We start from the raw sequence: 23249 nt of genomic DNA, 5'->3' as shown, positions 1-23249 counted from the left end.
GTAAAGCACTAGGACTCATTTCCCAAATATTGAAATGTCTCTCAATTCTCTCTACTTTTGTGCCCTTTCTTTTCCATATATATTTATATATGTATATTTCCATATATATATTTATATAGGTATATTTCCATATATATTTTATATATAGGTATATTTCCATATATATTTTATATATAGGTATTTTCCACATATATTTTTTATGTATGTATATTTCCATATATATTTTATATATATTTATGTATATATAAAAATACATATTTTTTTTTTTTCAGGGCAGGGTCTTGCTTTGTTTTTCAGGCTGGTCTTGAACTCCCAAAGTACTAGGATTACAGGCATCAGTCACTGTTCCCAGCCTCTTCTGCTCTTTTTCTGTAACAAATTTGTGAAGCATACAGATTGTCATGTGTAAGTCAATGAATGTCTTTTTACAACAAAAGAAAAAGTGAAGTTTACAACCTTTTCATGCTCAAACACTAGACTTTCAGAGGAGTGGTGATGTGAGTCACCCACACGTCAGCATGAGCAGTTACATTTAGAATCTGAAGGAGTCTGTTGAAATCGGTAAATTTATTTGTTGGAAATGGGTCAAACTTGCTCCGCGTAAGGTGCCTATCTGCCTTCATAATGTACAAATTCCTCAGAATATACGGCTGCATCAAAGGCTGATGGTATAGAATTGCTGGTGATCACAGAGGCCATGAAAATGCAACTTAGGGGACTGCATTTGTTTTGGGCAGGAGGAGGAGTGGGTTAGGGGGAAGCTGAAGCCTTAAAGCAAACTCATTGAAGGAGCTAGGAGGATTTTCCTCCTAAATATAGTGAGATTATTGGAGTAAAATGAGAGGGAAAAGAGAAGAAAAGAGAGCATATGCTTTAGCTGTGACAGTGTATTATGAAGTATTACCATAAGACATAATATTTATTGTAGTTCCCCACTTAGAAATCTGGGAATCAGGCTGGGAGCAGTGGCTCATGCCTATAATTCTGGCACTTTGGGAGGCCAAGGCAGGTGGACCACCTGAGGTCAGGAATTCAAGACCAGCCCGACCAACATGGTGAAACCCCATCTCTACTAAAAATACAAAAATTAGCTGGGTGTGGTGGCGCATGCCTGTAATCCCAGCTACTTGGGAGGCTGAGGCATGAGCATCACTTCAATCCGGGAGGCGGAGGTTGCAGTGAGCCGAGATCACGCCATTGCACTCCAGCCTGGGCAAAAAGAGTGAAACTCCAACTCAAAAAAAAAAAAGTGAGAAATCTGGGAATCAGAAAAGGTATGGGACTTCACCCAGTACATCTCCATGAATGGCTAGGCCTCAGGATGCCCCCTCTCATCCGGGACAATGAGCAAGGTGAACGCCTGAAGTTATGGAATTGGAACTTGGTTTTGATCTAGGGATCTTCTGTTTTCTAAGCCTTGAGGAGCACTGAATGAAAAAGCTCACCAGCAGAACTCATGTTGAACAATGTTCAACATGTTTGTGAGCTAAGATCAGATGGTTTTGTTTGTGGAGGGGAGTGCAGAGGAAGGTTGTAAAGAGAGGTGTTAATGAATTTGCCCTTTCTTCTAGAAGAGAGAATAGAATACTGTCATCTTTGAGAAAGACAAGAGCAGGGATACTGGGGGCATTAAGCAAAGAGCCCTGGCATAACATCAGTAGAACTCCCAGCAACAGAACACAGAGGACAAAGGCAATGGCTAGGGGGAGACTTGGCCAGGGAAGGTGGTGACAGGTGACAGTTGGGATGGAAAAGCCCCAGTGTGCCGCACTGCAGAACCAGCCTACAGGCCCTGCACTGGCGGTGGCAATAGTAACCCCGCTAGCAGGAGGAGCACCAACTAGCAGACCAAAGATGCTACAAAGCTTACATCAGGCATGACAAAGATGCTGCCTAAAAGTCTCAGTGGGATAGGACTTAAGGAAGAAATTGCCTGAGCACAATGTGCTTTGTTGGTGCGTGCAGAATTTTCTCCTACTGCCTTCTGAATTACAGTGAGTTCCTTGTTTTCCTCTTTAAAGTAAGTTAAGGGAATAGCTTGGCCTCTTTCCACTCTCCTTCTAGTTCCCTCTCCAAATTCCAAATTTAGTCATTTTGGCATCTAGTTACTCTTTCAACATTTCCTCTGTACTGATATGTAATGCACCAGTAGTATTAAGCTCTCTTAAACAAATTGTCCATTCTACAGTCATTCTTTTTTTACTCTTTGTATTTGAAATAGATAATTGCCTTATCATCAATGTTATTTGGTCAGTAATATTAACCTGTGTGAGGGGGTCCCATGAGTTAGAATAAAGGTCTAAAGACACAAATATCACATGGGTCTGGGTGTCTAGCGATTTTTTAATTGCAATTAGCATGGACTTTGATTGACCTAATGAAGGAAAGAAAAATGTATCGCACGAATAAAGTTCCTAGCATGTAGAGAAATATAGAGAAATAATTGTACAAACAAAAAGATGTGGCTCAGAGGTCCACATGTGAGGATCGATGGGTAGGCACTATCATTAAGTGCTTCTCCTGAACATGAGAAACAGAGAAGAGATCTTCCCCAGGTGAAAGGGTATGCTGTTGGCCAGGCATGGTGGTTCACACCTGTAATCTCAGCAGTTTGAGAGGCCGAGGTGGGCGGAACACAAGGTCAGGAGATCGAGACCATCCTGGCTAACATGATGAAACTCCGTCTCTACTAAAAATACAAAAATTTAGCCGGGCATGGTGGCGGGCGCCTGTAGTCTCAGCTACTCAGAAGGCTGAGGCAGGAGAATGGCGTGAACCCAGGAGGCGGAGCTTGCAGTGAGCCGAGATCGCACCACTGCACTCCAGCCTGGGGACAAAGTGAGACTGTCTCAAAAAAAAAAAAAAAAAAAAAAGAAAGGGGATGCTATTATCAGAAAATAACAAAAAGGATGCAGGCAGACATAAACCACACAATAACACAATTTAGTAAAATCCAAACTCCTAATTGTACACATTTTGCTCTTTAAAATGTGTTGTATTCATTCTCCTAGCTACCTACACTAGATGAGTTAGAAGAAAAGCTCAAAGCGTTTATCTCTTACAGCCTAGATTTGAAAAATTATGCTGAGTAACCATCTCCCCTTTCCATCTCCTTTGGACTTTGTCTCACTCTTATTAGTTTTCTAGAAGGACACAGTTCATAGCCTGTTTTTAAAAAATAGTTCAGTACAATATCAAAATACCGCTCTCAAAAATAGAAAAATAGAAAAGTAATTTCAATTTCTTTTCATTTTCCCTTCAGTTGTCCCCTCTCCCTATAAATCCAGTAATATTCAACCTGGGGAGGTAAAAAAGAGATATCTATCTCATCCTGTACAATGAAGAATTTTTACACTTTTGCTCAATCTTTTATTATTTTATATATATATATATATATATATATACATTTTTTTGAGATGGAGTTTTACTCTTGTTGCCCAGGCTGGAGTGCAATGGTGTGATCTCAGCTCCCTGCAACCTCCACCTCCTGGGTTCAAGTGGTTCTCCTGCCTCAGCCTCCCTAGTAGCTGGGATTACAGGTGCGTGCCACCACACCCGGCTAATTTTGTATTTTTAGTAGAGACAGGGTTTCTCCATGTTGGTCAGGTTGGTCACGAACTCCCGACCTCAGATGATCCACTGACCTCAGATGATCCACCCACCTCAGCCTCTCAAAGTGCTGGGATTACAGGCATGAGCCACAGGGCCTGGTCTCAATCTTTTATTTCCTATTATATTTTATTTCTTTTTAGTTCCTAATATCTCTATTTCTCTTTATTCAATAAGTCTTAATATTGACTATGAATATTTTCTGAAAAAGTCGAGGCAAGAAAATAAGAAGTTGAATGTAATGGTGTCTTTGTTTCCACTGACCATTTTTATATTCCAGAAGAGATGAAAATCAGTATCCAGAATTGCTGCTATATATAATCTAAAATGTCCAGTTTTAACTAAAAATTATGAGATGCAAATGTGACTTCACACATAGGAATAAAAGCAAGCAACGGAAATTGTCTGTGAGAAGGCCTAAATAACTTAACAGGCAGCACTTCAAAGCAAGTATTAGAAATATGTTCAAAGGACTAAATAAAGTTATAATTAAATAATTAAAGTATAATAATGTCTAATTAAAATAGAGAATATCAATATAAGATAAATATTATTTTTTAAAAAACCAATGGAAATTCCAGAGCTAAAAAAAACAATAACAGAAATAAAAAATGTCTCACTGGAGAGTCTAAGCAGTATATCTAAAGTGGCAGAAGAAAAAATTTAAAAAAAAAAGAATCAGAAAACTTCAAAATAGATCAACGGAGACTATGCAACCTAAAAAGAGAGAGAAAAAAGAGTAAAGCAAAATGAACATAGCCTCAGACAAACATTTTGGGCAACATTAAACATTCAAACATATACAAAATGGGAGTACCAGAAAGGAGAAGGAAAAAATATTTAAAGAAATAATGCCTGAAAACTTTATAAATTTGACAATAAACATTAATTTATACATCCTAAAAGCTCAATGAACTCAAAGTAGGATAGATGCAACACTGTAATCAATTGTTGAATGACAAAGAAAAAACCTTGAAAACAGCAACAGAAAATTAACTCGTTACATAGGAAGAGATCCCAGTAAGACTTACAGCTGACTTCTCATCACAGACAATGGAGATCAGAAGTCAGCAGGATGACATACTCAAAGTACTGAGGACAAAAGTCAATTAAAATATATAGCAGAACTATCTTTCAAAACTTAAGGCAAAATAAAGATATTCCTATAGTACAAAAATTGAGAGAATTTATTGTCAGCAGACCTTCCTTATAAAAAGTACTCAAAGGTTTTCAGGCTGAAGAGAAGTAATATTAGACAGTGACTTGAATCGATGTATGTGGATGGGAGGATAACAAAAGATCAACAAGAATATAAAAAGTGTGAACATAATATAAACTCATTAGACCTGAAAAACAACTATAGATCATTCTACCCAGCAACAGTGGAATATATTCTTCTTTAGCATATATGGAATATTTTTCAGCATCAACCCTATTATAGACTATAAAACAAGCCATAATATATTCAAAGGAATTTAAATCATGCAAAGTATGTTTTCCAAATACAAGACAATGACATTTGGAATAGCAGAAGAAAAATTGAGAAATGTTTGAACATGTGGATGTTAAACAGCACTCTCTTAACCAGTCAAAGAAAAAATCAAAAGGGAAATAAGAAAATGATTTGAGACCAATGAAATCAAAAGTCCAACAGACTAAAATTTATGTGATGTAGCCAATACAATTCTTGGAGAAAAATTTATGGTTGTAAATGCATAAATTTTTTAAATAAGAAAGATCTCAAATCAATAGCCTAATTTTTGAATGAAGAAACTAGAAAATAGGAACAAATTAAGCTCAAAGCAGAAAGAAAGAAAATAAAAAGTACGTGTGGAAATAAATAAAATAGAAAATAGAAAAATAGGCCCGGTGCGGTGGCTCATGCCTGTAATCCCAGCATTTTGGGAGGCCAAAGCAAGTGGACATCTGAGGTCAGGAGTTTGAGACCAGCCTGGCCAACATGGTGAAACTGTGTCTCTACTAAAAAAAAAAAAAAAAAAAAAAAAAAAAATTACAAAAATTAGCTGGGCGTGGTGGCAAGAGCTGTGATCCCAGCTCCTCGGGAGGCTGACGCAGGAGAATCGCTTGAACCCGGGAGGCGGAGGTTGCAGTGAGCCGAGATCATGCCATTGCACTTCAGCCTGGGTGACAAGAGTAAGACTTCATCTCAAAAAAAAATAGAAAAAAAAATCAATAAAACCAAAAGTTAGTTCTTTGAAAATAGAAACAAGATTAACAAACTTTTAGTTAGACTGAACAAGAAAAAGAGAAAACTAACATTATGAAAATCAGGAATAAAAGAGAGCGTTTCACTACAAACCTTCCACAAATAAAAGGAATTATAAGGGAATGATACAAAAAGTTAATGTTACTGTTTGACGATTAATCAGTAATTATTGAACAATTAATGTACATTAACAAATTAAACAACTTAGATGAAATGAACAATTTTTTTTCAGACAGAGTCTTGCTCTGTCACCCAGGCTGTTGTGCAATGGCACAATCTCAGCTCACTGCAACCTCTGTCTCCCAGGTTCAGCGGATTCTCCTGCCTCAGCCTCCCGAGTAGCTGGGATTAGAGACACACACCACCATGCCCAGCTAATTTTTATTTGTAGTAGAGACAGGGTTTCACCATGTTGGCCAGGCTGGTCTCAGTCTCATGACCTCAAGTGATCCACCTGCCTCAGCCTCCCAAAGTGCTGAGATAAAAGGTGTGAATCACCGGGCCCAGCTGGAAATGGACAAATTCTTAGACAAAAGTTACAGAAATCATCAAGAATAAATAGAAAATCTGAATGGACCTATAACAATCACCACAAGATTTAATCAATAATTTACAAACTTCCCACAAAGAAAAGCCTAGTCCCAGGTGGAATCACTGGTAAATTCTACAGAACATGTAAAGAAGAATGAAAATCAATCCCACAAACTCATTCAGAAAAAAGTTGAAGAAAAACTTCTCAACACATTCTATGACACCAAAACCAAAGACAACACAAAAAAACTAAAGACCAATATCAGTTATGAATATAGATACCAAAATCTCAACAAAATATTAACAAATTCAAAATTGAAATCAAATGTATTAAAATGTAAAAAGGATTATCCACCATGACCCAGTGGGACTTATCCTAGGAATACAAATTTCGTTAAACATCTGAAAACCAACCAGTGTAATACGTGATATTAATAGAATAAAGGAAAAAATCTACATCATCACTTCAGTAGACACAGAAAAAGCATTTAACACAATCTAGCAATCTTTAATGATAAAAATGTTCAATAGATTAAGAATAGAATAGAACTCCTCAAACTAATCAAGGGCACCTATAAAAAACCTATAGCTAACATAATGCTAGCACTGAAAGACTGAATTTTTCTCCCCTAAGATTAGAGACAATACAAGGATGTCTGCTCACCATTTTTATTCAACATTATACTTGAGGTTTCGGATAGGTGATTAGGCAATGGAAAGAACATTTTAAAAATCCAGATTGGAAAGGAAGCAGTAAAATTATTTATATTTGCAAATGGCATGACCTTGCACATGGGAAACCCAATGGAATACACTAAAAAACTATTGAAATATATTTACATTGAAATATGTTCAGCAAGTTTGAAGAATAGAAAATCAACATACAAAAGTCAATTGTATTTCTGTAAACTAGCAATAAACAATCTAAAATAAAAGTTAAAAACAATTCCATATACAATAGAATCAAATAGAATACTTAAAAATAAATTGAAAAAAGGTGGAAGAATTTTACACTGAAAACTACAAAACATTGCTGAAAGAAATTAAAGATTTAAATAAGTGCAAAGAAATCCCATATTTATGGATCAGAAAACTTAATATTGTTAGGATGGTAACATTTCCCAATAGATGTACAAATTTAATACAATTCCTTTAAAATTCCAGCTGTCCGGAGCAGTCAGACATGAGAAAGAAATAAAGGTTATTCAATTTGGAAAAAAGGAAGTCAAACTACCTCTGTTTGCTGATGATACGATTATATATCTAGAAAACCCTTTAAAAACCTCCAAAAGATGCCTCCAATTGATAAATGAATTCAGTAAAGTCTCAGGTTATCAAATCAATTTACATAAATCAATAACACTGCCTTACACGAACAACGACCAAGCTGAGAATCAAATCAAGAACATCCCTTTCACAATAGCTGAAAAAAACAAACAAACAAAAACTTAACCAATGAGGTGAAAGATCTCTATAAGACTACCAAACACTGCTAAAAGAAATCATATATGACTCAAACAAATGGAAATACATCCCATCATCGTGGATTGGAAGAATCAATATCATGAAAATGACCATACTGCCCAAAGCAATCTATAGATGCAATGCAATTCCCATAAAAATACCAATATCATTTTTCACAAATTAGAAAAAACAATCATAAAATTCATGTGGAACCAAAAAGGAACCCAAATAGCCAAAGCAATCCTGAACAAAAAGAACAAACGTTGAGGCATCACATTACCTGACTTCAAATTACACTACCAAGCTATAGTAAGCAAAACAGCATGGTGCTTGTTATAAAAGTAGATACATAGATCAATGGAACAGAATAGAGAACCCAGAAAGAAAGCCAAATACTTCCAACCAACAGATCTTTGACAAAGCATACAAAAACATAAATTGGAGAAAAGACACCCTATTCAATAAATGGTGCTGGGAAAACTGAATAGCCATAGGTAGAAGAATGAACTGGAGCCCCATTTCTCATCACATATAAAAGTCAACTCAAGATGGATTAAAGGCTTAAATCTAAAACCTGAAACCATAAAAATTTTACAAAAAAACTAGGAATAACTCTTCTGTACATTGACCTAGGCAAAGAATTTATGATCAAGACCCCAAAAGCAAATGCAATAAAAACAAAATTAAATAAATGAGACCTAAAGAAGCTAAAAAGCTTCTGCACAGCAAAAGAAATAATCACTAGAGTTAACAGACTACCCACAGAATGGGAAAGAATGTTTGCAAACTATGCATCTGACAAAGGACTAATACCTAGAATCTACAAGCAACTTAAATCAGCAAGGAAAAAGCAGATAATCCCTTCAAAAAGTAGGCAAATGACATGAATAAACACATCTCAAAATAAAATAAACAAATGGCCGATATATGAAAAAATGCTCAACATCACTAATCATCAGAGAAATGCAAATTAAAATCACAATGAAATACTACCTTACTGCAGCCAGAAGGGCCATTATTAAAAAGTCAAAGACAATATATGTTGGCATGGATCTGGTGAAAAGGGAATGTTTATATACTGCTGGTGGGAATGCAAATTAGTACAACCTCTATAAAAAACAGTATGGAGATTTCTCAAAAAACTAAAAGTAGATCTACCATTTGATCCAGCAATCCCACTATTGGGTATCTCCCCAGAGGAAAAGAAGTCATTGTTTCAAAAAGACACCTGCATGTAAATGTTTATTGCAGCACAATACACAATTGCAAAGATATGGAACCAATCTAAGTGCCCATCAACCAGTGAGTGGATAAAGAAAATGTTGTATGAATACACAATGGAATACTACCAGGCATAAAAAAGAATGAAATGTCTTTTGCAGCGACTTAGATAAGGGACATTATTCTAAGTGAAGTAACTCAAAAATGGAAAACCAAATACTGGATGTTCCCACTTATAACTGGGTGCTAAGCTATGGGTATGCAAAGGCATACAGAGTGGTATAATGGACATTGGAGACTCAGAAGAGGGGAAGGTGGGAGGCAGGAGAGACATAAAAAACTACATATTGGGTACAATGTACACCACCCAGGTGACAGGTACACTAAAATCCTAGACTTCACCACTATACAATTCATCTATGTAACCAAAAACCACTTGTATCCCCAAATCTATTGAAATATATATATATTTCAATAGCTTCAATAAATATTTTTATTATATATTTATACATTATATTTTTATATTTATATATAAAATATATATCATAAAAATGAAAATAAAATTCCAGCTGTCTTCTTTGTAGAAATAGACAAGCAGATCCTAAATTTTATGGAAATGCAGGAATCCAGAGTAACCAAAATAATATTTAAAAATAAGAAAAAATGTTGGAAGACTCACACTTCCTTATTTCAAAATGTACTCTAAAGTTATAGTAATCGAAACAATGGGTTATTGGCATAAAGATAAACACATAGGCCAATGAAATAGATTTAAGAGTCCAGAAATAAAGCTTTACACTTATGGTTTCTTTATTTTCAACAAGAATGCTGAGATAATTCAATGGGGAAAGAAGTCTTTTCAGCAAATAGTGTTAGCACAACTGACTGAAGACAAAAGAATGAAGTAGACTTCTTTATCTAACTCCATACAGAAAAATTAACTCAAATGAGTCACATCAAAATGTAAGAACTATACCAATAAAACTGTTAGAATAAAGTATAGGAGTAAATCTCTGTGATCTTGGATTAGACAATGATTTCTTAGAAGATAAGATGACAAAAGCACAAGCAACAAAAGAAAAACAGATTTAATATCATCAAAATTAAGACCATTTGGGCTACAAAGGATACCATCAAAAAGACAACCCACAGGATAGATGAAAACATTTGTAAATCATGTACCTGATAAGGGACTTTCACCCAGAATGTACAATGAACTCTTAATACTCAATAATAAAAATACAACTAAATCATTACAAAATGAGCAAATAATCTAAATAAACATTACTCCAAAGAAGATATGAAAATGGCCAATAAGCCCATGAAAAATTTTCAAAACAAAACAAAAATTAGCCACTTAGGCAAATGCAACTCAAAACCACAAGAGATAATAAATAGTTCACACTAACTACTATAACTATTATCATAAACAGAGATTATAAAAACCAGTATTGTCAAGAATGTGGAGAGATTAGAACTCTCATCCATGTCTGATAACAATGTAAAAGGTACAGCCAATTTGGAAAACAGTTTGGAAGTTCTTCAAAATGTTAAATATACCAGTTACCATTTGACCCAGGCATATACATAGGAAAAATGAAAACAGATATCCACACAAAAAACTTGTATATGAATGCTCACCGCAAATTTATTCACAGCCCAGAACTGAAAACAATCCAAATTTCCTTCAACTAATGAGTGAATAAATAAAATGTAGTATGCCCAAACAGTGGAACTTCCTTCAGCAATAAAAAGGAATGAATTATAGACACATACTACAACATGGATGAACTTTATGTTAAGTGAAAGAAGCTGGTCACAAAAGACCACATATTGTATGATTTCTCTTAAATAAAATGTCCAGAATAAACAAACCTATACAACAGACAAATCTATACAACAGAAAGTAATTAGTGGTTAACTAGGGCCTGGGGGAGATAAAGGAAAATTGGATGATGGAATGATGAAAATGTTCTAAAACTAGATTGTGGCTGTATTCACCTGCCCAGGCTGCCATAATAAAATACTACAGACTAGGTGGAACAGCAACAGACATTTATTCTCTCACATTTCTGGAAGTCAGATATCCAACATCAAGGTGTCAGTAGGTTTGGTTTCTCCTGACGCCTCCATGGCTTGCAGATGGCTGTCTTCTCAGTCTGTATACTGACTGTTTCCAAATCTCCTCTTTTTATGGGGATACCAGTTGGAATAGGATACATCCTCATCCATATTCATCTATCCATACTAGATTAGGGTGTATCCATATGACCTAATTTTACCTTAATTACCTCCCTAAGGGCCCTATTTCCAAATACAGTCACATTTTGAGGTACTGGAGCACTAGGATTTTAATACGTGAATGGCAGGGACATTATTCAGCCCATAGCAGTGGTGATGGTTGCACAACTCTGTGAATATAGTAATAGTCATTGAGTCATGTCATCAATTAATTAGTTTTTATTTTATTTATTTATTTATTTATTTATTTTTGAGATAGAGTCTCACTCTGTCACCCAGGCTGGAGTGCAGTGGCACAATCTCGGCTCACTGCAACCTCTGCCTCCTGGGTTCAAGCCATCTTCCCACCTCAGCCTTCCAAGTAGCTGGGATTACAAGCATGCTCCACCACCCTCAGCTAATTTTTGTAATTTTAGTACAGACAGGGTTTCATCACGTTGATCAGGCTGGTCTCGAACTCCTGACCTCAAGTGATCTATCCACCTCAGCCTCCCAAAGTCCTGGGATTACAGGCATGAGCCACTGCACCCGGCCGAGTTCTGTCACTTAAATGGGTGACATTTATGGTATGTGAATTACATCTCACTAAAGCAATTGTTTAAAAAAGAACAATAGGGTGAAAAAGAAAAACAGGGAAGTTATTTAGAATTTTCAAACAGGAAAGTGAAATGATACAATCTGAGTTGTATAAAAATTGCTCTGAGTTTGAGACCAGCCTGGGCAACATGATGAAACCTCATCTCTATAACAATTAAAAAAAAAAAAATTAGTTGAGCATGGTGGCATGCCTTGTAGTACCAGCTACTTGGGAGGCCAAGGAGTTTTAGGCTGCAATGAGCTATGAAACACGCCACTGCACTCTACCCTGAGCAAAAGAAAGACATCCGTCCTGGCTGGGTGTGGTGGGCTTACACCTGTAATCCCAGCACTTTGGGAAGCCAAGGCGGGCAGATTACGAGGTCATGAGATCAAGACCATCCTGGCTAACACGGTGAAACCCCGTCTCTACTAAAAATATGAAAAATTAGCTGGGTGTGGTGGCAGGCACCTGTGGTCCTAGCTACTCCGGAGGCTGAGGCAGGAGAATGGCGTGAACCTGGGAGGTGGAGCTTGCAGTGAGTCAAGATTGTGCCACTGCACTCCTGCCTGAATGACAGAGCGAGACTCCGTCTCAAAAATAAAATCAAATAAAATAAAATAACTAAAAAAAAGAAAGATATCCACCCTGTCTCAGAAAAGAAAAAAAAAAAAAACTGCTCTGGTAGCCACATCTAAGATGAAATTACAAGGAGGCTGTAGCCTGGAGATAAAATGACCAATTAGATAAGTGCAATAATCCAAGTCAAGCTTCTGGGGGTCTCAACTAGCCCAGAGGCACTAAAATAAAAAAGAAGGGAGCAGGTATGAGTGACTTTACCTGGTTAGATACAACCTCTCCCAGAAAACAACTCTAAGGCCAAGTTTCAAGGCTGACTCCACAGGCTGGTTTCACAAACAGCTCGTGTGATATGATGGATTCTGAGAAGTCTTGCAGAACTTTGAAGGCCTGACCAACTGCAATGCCTGGAACTTCCATATTGCTTTGTTTTGAATTGTGTCTAAAGCTTTGAGTGAAATAAAGCCTTAGCGTCTGTGTTACTCAGAAGGAGAAGCCCATGAGATCCCTACCATTGACTGACATATTCAGCACAGATAATTCTGAGGGATCTTTTGGTCACCAGGCAGGCTGTGAGGGCTACAACAGTCTTGTGGGATCTGTCGAGGGGAAGGCTAGAATGACAGAGGCAGAGCATGCAAGATGATGGACTTGCAAGGGCTGTCCTATGAGGGCAGCAGGAGGGACAGAGCTTGCACAGTTCAGTGAGCAGATAGGAAAGGGAATGGAAAGGATGTCCCCAGACCTGGCACAGTATTATATTGGGATATGGGTGCAACCTTGACTATTAAGGAAAGAGCTTCCTATGTTTATTTCCTAGTTTCTTGTTTAGAACTTGGTTTTCTAATACTATTCACTGCTATAGCAAGGGTCACTGGAGTCAAATGCAACCAACTTGAATGAAAGTATGTACATAAGATGACATTCACACTGTGTGTGCAAGTATGTGTGAGTATACACCCCCACACACACACACACAACACACACACACACATGCACCACACAACTGCTCCAAGAAAAACTGGAGAAGCACGTTGCATCTCTGGGGCCCTAGTCTCCTTCACTGTCCCTGTTCTCTCCTCTGTAAAGAGCTCAGCTCCCTCCACTCTTCTACTCTTTCTCCCTCTCACAATCTATTTATTTAAAAAACTGGATTCTAGTCATTGAAAGAGAGAATTCATCCCAGCGTAATGAAAAATAGAAGGAGATTCAACCCTTGATGTTCTCCATTTGATCTAGAGGCTGTAGCACTGACCAAGAGTGTAAACTGGGGGAGCTGTGTCGTACTGTCTCTGACTCTCAGTTTCCTCATTTAAAAAGTGAATGTAGCAGCATTACCTGCTTTACAGGGTTGGTATGAAGTTCTAAAGAAACAATATACACGAAAGTGCATGCAAGGCTCTAAATAAGTATGAGGCATTTTTATGACTTTTCCCTAGGATGTTAACACTTTAAAACCTTTATGACTTTGTGGTATGGAAGTTTAGCTTTCAGCCAGAAGGTGAAAAAATACTTGGGGTGAGGGTAGGCGGTCTCCTAGACTCCTGGCAATCACGCATAAGCAAATGCCTCCTTTCTGCTTACATGTAAGATCTCACCACAAACACACACAGGAGGTGTGCACGCACACATGTTTTTAATCCCTAAAGCTACTCTAAACTTTGTGTTCAAGTCTCAGTTGTGCATTTTCATACCATTCTGGCTGAACTCAGAAGTGGAAAATTCCAGGAAAGAAAGTCCTCTCCTCTGCTGCCCAATTTTGGGTTTGATAAGTTGGACAGACCAGGACAAGTGTTTCATTTGTTTTGCACCATCTGGTGGACTGTGCCTGGAGGTACAGGGTCTGCTCTGAAATTGGCAAAGAGCTACAGAACCTTCCAGTCCCTGCCCTGGGGTAGAAAGAGAGAGAATATGGCCTAGGGTGGTTGGCAGGCTAGTCCACATCAATAAGAAAAACAGCCTCCACAGAACACAACAGAATAGACTCCAACTCATTGTTCCTGAAAAATGGGTAAGAATCTACAAGTAACTGAATGGGCCCCACGCTTCCCAGCACTCCAAAATGTTGGCAACTATGTTATAGATGATACTTCTCAGTCTGGTTCTTCTTACCAGAATACGAACATCGTGAGACTAGGACTAACGTTATCAACATCTCTGCACTATCTCCTTCCCCTCCCACTCCCATCTCTACACACACACACACACACACACGCACACACACACACACACACCCTCAAACTGGACTGAGAATAGTGCTCCAGTAAATGCTTACAGTGACACTGAACTAAGCAGGCAAGGACCTCTTAAACCTCAAAAGAGAGTGAAATTTTAGACAAGGCTCTACAGCACCCTGAAACTGTGCAATCTTGGAGTACGCACTGGTTCTCCTTGCTCCTTTTCCAACCCCAGTGAAATGAGAGCACTGACAGATGACATGTGCTCTAAGCAAGAAGTGTTCATCAGAATCCAATGGATCCACCAGCCGACACTTACTGAGCTCATTCCCTGTGCTGAGACTTGCTGAAGGCAAATGGGTAGGAGGAGAGAGGGAAACAAGACCATCGTGGTTCATGCCTTCAAAGAGCTCATAGGCCTGATGTCAGATGTACTTGCAGAATGAATAAGCAAGCCAGCAACTGTGAATAACAAATGGGTTACTCCACCATAACCCCATTCCAGTCAGGGAAGACACTGGGGTAATCAAGTAAGACCTCATGGAGGAGATGCTCAGGTCGTATCCCTGATTGAAAAACTCTACCAAGTGTAACACCTTTTGAGGAGGACTGAGACTTCTTAACGAGACTTGCTAATACCACCCAGGACAAATCCTGTGTTCCTCCTGGGCCCTGCACCATCCCCTACATGGGTTCCTTGGCCCGGTGGCCTTACCTTTCACCTCCAGCTTTTCAAACTCGATTCATTTCTTCAACCCTACTTCTTCCCACACCCTAGGAAAGTCTTTCCTAACCCTTCCTGGCTTGTAGATGTCCTCTACTTCTCCAGAAGCCTACAATACCTTAAAATCTATATCACATGACAAAGCATGCAATCACAATCTTATGTTTTCTGATACCTCAGATGTATATGCCATATCTCAACTAGATTGTTAGCTGAGAAAGGTAAGAGTGAGGCTGTCTGTCTCTTTGTGTGGTTCCTGGGCACCTGGAACAGTGCTGCACACCTAGGGTGGACTCAGAGTACTTGTAGATCCCACCTCTCTGTGGCCTCCAACAGAGAACAGCAGCCACCATCCTAGCCAGGGAACAGCTACAGCCAAGCTCCTCGGTGGTAACTCAAAGAGTCAGTCACAAAGCTGGACATAGTAGTTCACGCCTGTAATGCCAGCACTTTGGGAGGCCGAGGCGGGTTGATGACCTGAGTTCAGGAGTTCGAGACCAGCCTGGCCAACATGGTGAAACTCTGTCTTTACTAAAAATACAAAAACTTAGTTGGGCATGGTGGCGGGCACCTGTAATCCCAGCTACTCAGGAGGCTGAGGCAGGAGAATCGCTTGAACCCAGGAGGTGGAAGTTGCAGTGAGCCAAGATCGTGCCACTGTGCTCTAGCCCGGGAAACAATTGAGAAACTCCATCTCCCAAAAAAAAAAAAAGAAGTCGGTCACAGAGAAGGGAAGAGGAAGCCCTATCCCAGCTACGCTGAGGTATGTGTAGACCCTGCCTCCAGGCCATAAGTCTGAAAACCTCCCACTAAGACACCTCCCCTCCTACCCCAAATTGTGTGCTTTTAGGACTTCTTTTCTTCTTCAAGGCAAGTCCTACTACTTACCTTATTTGGTGCTCACCTACACACCAAGAGAGTAAAGAAGAGACATCACAATCGGTTTTGTCTCCGGCCCCTGGCAGGCTTATCCTGATACCCACGGGCTTCAGGTAAACACCCAAAAAAAGCTGTTATAGGACTCCTTCAAGAGTAGTTCTCCCAAAGTATGGTTCACAAAATATTGTTCCTGTTAAAATGTTGAGACACAAAAATGAGTATCAAGTCCCATAAGTTTAGAAACACTGTGTGGAAGAGATTCAAACAGAATCTTGCATTGTCTCATTTTTGTTGCCTTTTCCTCCAGAAAGTTTCAGAGCTTTTCACGGGCATTATGAGTCTCCACAAAGGGGCTGGAATACACCATTCCAAATGCATTTGACCACAGAACGGTTTTTCCAAGGTTGCTTCCTCAAGAACGTTTAGCAAATTCCATTTAGGACTTCACTTTATCTTCTTGAAAGTTCCCCCACAAAGTTCTCAGAGCTGATCTCCCCAGGCATTTGGCCTTCTTTTAGAAATTACAATAGAGAGGTAGATACAGATACATAAATGTCTCTGAACACCAAAGGAAGACATTCATGGCAGAAAATTCAGAGAATAAAGAAATCTACAAAGAAGAAAATTTAAAACCATGAGAAAGTGAATAGCATTGCAGTCCTGTAAGTGTTTTCTATTGAAAACCAGTTAATCCTGCAGAATTTCTGCTACGTGGAAGGACCAGTGTGGTCTTTTCAGATAAATTCTTGCTTTTTTGTCCCATAGGTCACAGTTGCATCTCCTCCTCCACTTCATCTATTGAACCCCACTGAGCAAAGAACACTTGCTCCCTACGTAACCCCGAGTATGCTCTAGTCCACATCAAAATCAACTCCCTCAGAAATAAAAGCAAATATAAAATATGTAATGGGTGCTGTGAACATGGGAAGATCACCAAAGAGCCAGAGGAGAGTCACAGGCTTGTCATGGGGGTTGTCACATTTTACCAGGCACCTCCAAGGTATCCAAATACAGTCATGCATCACTTAACAACATAGATCTGAGAAATGCAGCATTAGACAATGCTGTGCAAACATCATACAGTGAACTTCCACAAACCTAGATGGTGTACCCTACTACATGCCTAGGCTATATGGTATAGCCTACTGCTCCTAGGTTACAAACCTGTACAGCATGTTGCTATACTGAATACTACAGTCTACTGTAACACAGTGGTAAGTCTTTGTGCATCTAAACATATCTAAACATAGAAAAGATACAGTAAAAACATGGTCTTTTATGGGACCACCATAGTGAATGCAGTCCATTGTTGACTGAAACATTGTTATGTGGCACATAACTAATAATGGAGTTGTTTCACAGAAACTAAGGGATTTCCAGTGCGAGGAGACCAAAGAGAATAGAAAAATGGAATTCTGAGTTTTGGTTTCCTTGTTGGCACAGTGAAGAGATTGGATTACACAATATGTAAAGTCATTGCCAAGGTGAATTTTCAATACAATTACCATTGCTAACTTATCAGACCAAAACTATTATCTCAGAAAATGCCCAAGAGGAAGTAGTGCCAATGGCAAAGAGGGCCAAATCTATCATATCTCTCAGGGACGAAATTCCCACTCCTTCCCACCTTCTCATATACTGTCCCCAGATGAAGTCATGTTTTCGAGAAAAGGATTTAGAGGATAAAGAAGTTACCAAAAGACAAGGCTTAAGCAGGCTGTGCCATCTGTGGGCTGCACCATTTTGCTTGGAAGCAGCTTTTCTTGCACCAGACCCAGGCTCTTCCCTATTCCAGGCTACATCCCAACTCATATTTCCAACTGATTATGCAATAACTTTTAGGCCAGTTAGAAATATTAAGTGGAATAATATATTAATGCTAAAAAAGTAAGAGAGAAGGGGAGAGAAGTACTCGATGAAGTTAGCTATTATTATTTTAAGTTTTCAAGAAATTACAAAATTCCAAGACCCGGGATCAAACAAAATAGAAAAAAACGCAGAAATATTGTTTGGCTTTAGTGGCATGACAAAGAAGGCCATTCTCTTTATTAGGCCAGGTAGGGTCTCCCTGCAAAGATCCATGTGGAATCTCACTCTAGAAGGGCTGAAGGCAGGGGTCAAAGATGATTCACTAATAGTGTTACTACTCAATTCCTTACACCTAAAATACCCATTTCCAAGACCAGTCCATTTTCTTCGGAAATGTCTAAGTGTTTTGTTATTTTCATCACTCCAGTCAACATTTGCAAGTTCGACCTCTTTGCTGCAATCCTTGCCCTCCTCATGGGCCTTCCTGTCTTCAAGCCTACTCGATGCCATCAAATTAACTATTTTTTGTTGATCACTTTGATCTTTGATCATCTTACTTTCCCACCTAAAACTCTTCACAGTTGCCCACCGAGCATACAATTAAATCCAGACCCTTCAGCTCAGCACATGCTGCTGCTCTCTGCAATCCAGTGTTCCAGACTCCTCCTTTTCTTTCTCTGCCATGCATTTCTTGGACCCAACCAAAAGCCAGCAGGCAAGGCCGCCCATTGAGGCAGAACATTCTTGCAACCCCCCCCCCCCTCCCCATGGCACCGAGTAGGCTGGGAAAGGAGCGGAAATTGTTCTGATGGAGCAAACAGAACAACCGGCACAGCCACTAATACAGCTTTCAAAATGTACATAAGTAGAAAATGGGACCAAAAAGTATCTGAAAAAAAAAATAGGAGATCATATTCATATAGTCTTGGGGTTAGGCCTTTCTAAGCAGGACAAAAAGTGTCAGAGCTTGTCCTGGACCCCAGACAGTGTGTCTCCAGAGCCCATGCTTTATATAGTAATACTTGGATATGTAGATATATACAAATGGAAATAAAGAGCTATTTATGGGTTAGGAAATCAGTAAGTCTATTGTACAAATCCAAAAACTGTTTAATTTCAGTAACCGAGAAAATTTAAGTACATAATGTGACACTATTTTAATCTGTCAAATTGGTAAAATTTTAAAATAGTTTACTGCAACTATTGTTCCAGGTATAATTCAATGAGCAGACATATCTATTAATACCATTTTGGGAGGGTCAACTGGACAACAAATATCAAAACCCTTAAACTTTTTGTACTCACTTTTTTTATCCTAAAGAATAAATTATTAATGTGCACAGAGACTTAGCAACAAAGATGTTTAGGGCAGAAGGGTTAAACAGAACAAAATATTGGATATAAATTAAATAACCTTAAAAAAGGAAAGACTTAAATAAATTATGATATGTCTATATGACAAAATACTATGCCACTACGAAATATGCTATTGTAGAAGATTGTTATGACATGAAAAGATATTCTGATATGCTCCTGAGAGAAAAAGCAAATTTAAAAATTCTGTGAACAGTGTAATACAGCCTATGTTAAAATATGTATTTAAAAAGCCTAAAGGATAATACAAAATGTTATCAGTGGATATCTTTAGGTGACAGGATTCAAGTGGTTTTTATGTATTTACTTGTCGCTTATCTGTACTTTTCAAATTTTCTGCATGAAATACTCGTGTAATAAGAAAAGCATAATAAAAACATTATAAATTAATAGAAAACTGCTTTTTTTAGATGCAGAGTGATTTTGTACATGATCCTGAGCAGTTCTGTGATCCCATCCAGGCTGTGAGCTATACAACTCCAGTCAGCCACATTCTTTAGTAAGACTGAACTTATTTCCAAATCAAACATAAAGTAATAATGATCATAATCTACTGTAATTCAAAGATAATTTTTCCAAGTGCAGAAAAAGGACAAGAAGAGCTATAAGTGAGTTCCTCACATCAAAACCTGGCAGCATGAAGCCAGGGACACTGACCTCTTCATTCAACCTTCTGGGGTGCAGCCTTTAGATCCTGCTGCTTTGTAGCAAAACTTCTAGTGCCTACAAAACCCTTTGTGAAACTAAACCACAGAAAGAAAGAACCCTTGTCTCGCAGCTAAAGGCAATCTGCCAATTTATTTTCATCCTTCATCTAATTCTCAGTTGGCCAGCTAAGTGAAAAAGGTAACCAGAGACAGGAGAGAAGGCCAGTGATAAGAATGACAGATAAGGAAATAAAACATTCGTCGGAGTCCATTCTCTGTGTCACCAACCCATTTTATTTGACTCCCAGTGAGAGTGGCTGTTTAAGGAATCTATATTGCATGAAAAAGAATGGACAATTGGACAGAGAATGATACAGAAAGAAGATGCACATATTCTAAAACAAGGAATAGGACATGAGAAGAATGTTTACCTAGAGAAAGGCTGCTCCTTGGTTAGACCTGCATCTTCTAGTCCCTCTAGAAGAGAACATTGTCCTTTTGCTGTTTGGAAATATCTCCCTGGTAAAGCAGAGGCCATGCTGGGTATAGGATGCTTGCAATGCATTCCTAGTGGGACTTTCAGAGGCCAACGCATTTATACTTGAATTCACTCAGCATTTAGTCCAGCATTTCACATGCTATAAGCACTTGGCATATATATATTAAGTTGATTTATCTCCAAAATATAAGAAAAGATCACAAGAGGCCAAGAAAACTGTTTCTTCCTTTTGGTGTTCAAGTGCTGCATGGTCCAGTAGAGGTCAGCCTCTCACAATTGATTTAAGGACAAAAAGTAGCCCCCACCCCCAACTTTATCACCCCGCCCCCCTCGCCCCCCGCCAAAATCCTTAGCTTCTAGCTGATGGTATGGTGGAAAAAATCCTGTAAATAGAAGTCACTGCATGATGACCTGAGGCAAGTTACTTAACCACCCTAAGCTTCGGTTTCCTTATCCGCAAAAAGGTGGGGTAAGAGAAAGCAAGAGTTTTATGAGCAGAGTTGTGTAACAGAATCTAGGGCACGATCTGACATGAAGTACCTGCCAGTATTGAATGTAATTTCCTTGCCTTTCCCTCTTCCTTGAAGTCTCTTCATTTCATCATCAGAGATAAGACAATACCCTTACAAGAGGTCCTGATGGGTTTAAGTTCACACTGAGTTATAAATCACCAATATTAGATCCTTTCGTGAAAATTGCTTCTAAAAAGAAGAGGGAACTGGGTGCACCAATACATGAACGACAAAGAAGAGGTGTGATGGAGGGGCTAACATGGGGGTAGAATAAAAACCTAAGTCAACAATATCACCTGGTATTAGTTCTCAGAATATCAAACTTAGGCAAAAATAGATTTAAGTTTTTAAGAGCTAGACATACATACTGAAGTTGAACAATTATATAAAATATTCTTTTTTTTTTTTTTATTTGAGACAGGGTCTCGTTTTGTCACTGCAGCTGGAGTGCAGTGGTAGAATCACGGCTCACTCCAGCCTCAACCTCCTGGGCTCAATTGATCCTCCTGCCTCAGCCTCCCTAGTAGCTGGGACTACAAGTGTTCACCACCACACCCAGCTAACTTTATTTTTTATAGAGACAGGGCTTTACCACATTGCCCAGGCTGGTCTCGAACTTCTGGACTCAAGCAATTGGCCCACTTTGGCCTCCCAAATTGCCAGGATTACAGGTGTGAGACACCACACCCAGCCTATAAAATATTCTTAAAGTCAAAAATCATAAAAGATATCATGGGACAAGCATCAGGAGCCCTGGGTCCTTGCTCCAGACCCCCCTCCATGCCCTACAGGAGCCATGTAGTACACTTGGGTAAGACCATGAACATGAGCATCAGATACTTGAACTCTAATCTCCAGTCTGCCCCAGAAGCTGTCTGACCTTAGACAAGGTGCCTAATCCCTGAAGGCCTCAATTTCCCATGTAGTCAAATGGAGTAATAATGACTTGCTAATGAATTACTGAATAGGTAAATAAGATAATACCTGTAGAACATTTAGCACTATGTCTGGCAGTTTAGGTCTTCAAACAATGGGAATCTCTACTCATTATCTGCGTGATTGTAGAAAGGCATTTCCTCTCTTTTGGTATCAGTTTCCTCATCTACAAAAGGGAGAGCACGTAATTGGAAGATCAACTCTAGGGTCCCTGCATAAAGAAAACTTGTCTGATTCTCATGCAAAGCCCAGCCTCTCTCAAGGCAGCTCTCTCAAGGAGCCCAGCAGCTTGAGCTCAGGGGCATGGTCTGAGCCTGGCAGCTGCTTCCATCACACAAAGCAATAGGACAATGTTGCAAAAGGATCTGCAAGAGAGGCAATTCCATCCAGGCCAACTTGAAGGAAAGACTTTGTCAAGATCATTTTGAAAATGAAACGTGACTTCCTCTTTTGTTTTGTTTTGTTTTCAGGTCAAGAAATGAGAAGGATGCCAAGCTGAGCACAGTCCCTGGAGGCTTCTTCAGGATCACATGTCTCTGCAGAAATGCCATTTTAACTGATGTAAGTGTGAAGGGCTTGGAGCCCCAGGGATTAAATTTCTGCTGAAATACACATGTTTTTTGAGGAAAAAAAAAAAATAGAGAGAGCTCTTGACCCAGGGGAATGCAAAGCTTTTTGGAAAACTGTTCGAAGTCTGATATGGAGGGTATCAGATGCCCGTGGCCTTTCAAAGCTCCCCTCGTGTTGTAGGTTAGCATGAGATCACACCTGGCCCTGGGCTGGGGGGCAGGGAAGAGGGACACCTGTCTTAGCTTGTCTCACATATACACACACACATTCCTAGGCCTGGGAACTTTTTCCCCCCACAAAGACATGTTTTATGACTGTACTAGTATTTTTATGACAAAACAATCCCACATTCGTCTGAGAGGAAGTGTGATTCAAGCAGCCTGGGAGACGTGACACCTGGGCTCTGCAAGGCTGGTTTTATCACAGCTCACCTTATTCTCTCAGCTCCCTTTGCAACGTGGGTCAGAGGGACTGCCCCACCAGCCCTTCCTTTGGTGAAGGGGTCAGTGATCATTTGTGGCAAAGAATATTTGTCTATCCAAAGGTCTGGCTGTGAGTCTTGCATGTCATCTCACTTCTCTGAGCCTCTGTATTCTCAGCTTTTGAGAAAGGTGCAACACATCTTCCTCCCAGCTGGTCGTAAAACTTCAGTGACATAGTATGCGAAGGTTCT

This window comes from Pongo abelii, chromosome 7 (genome assembly GCF_028885655.2).
Source record: "Pongo abelii isolate AG06213 chromosome 7, NHGRI_mPonAbe1-v2.0_pri, whole genome shotgun sequence".
In the NCBI taxonomy this organism is placed as follows: Eukaryota; Metazoa; Chordata; class Mammalia; order Primates; family Hominidae; genus Pongo; species Pongo abelii.
The sequence above is the reverse complement of the archived record's forward strand: the minus strand, read 5'-3'. Positions refer to the sequence as shown.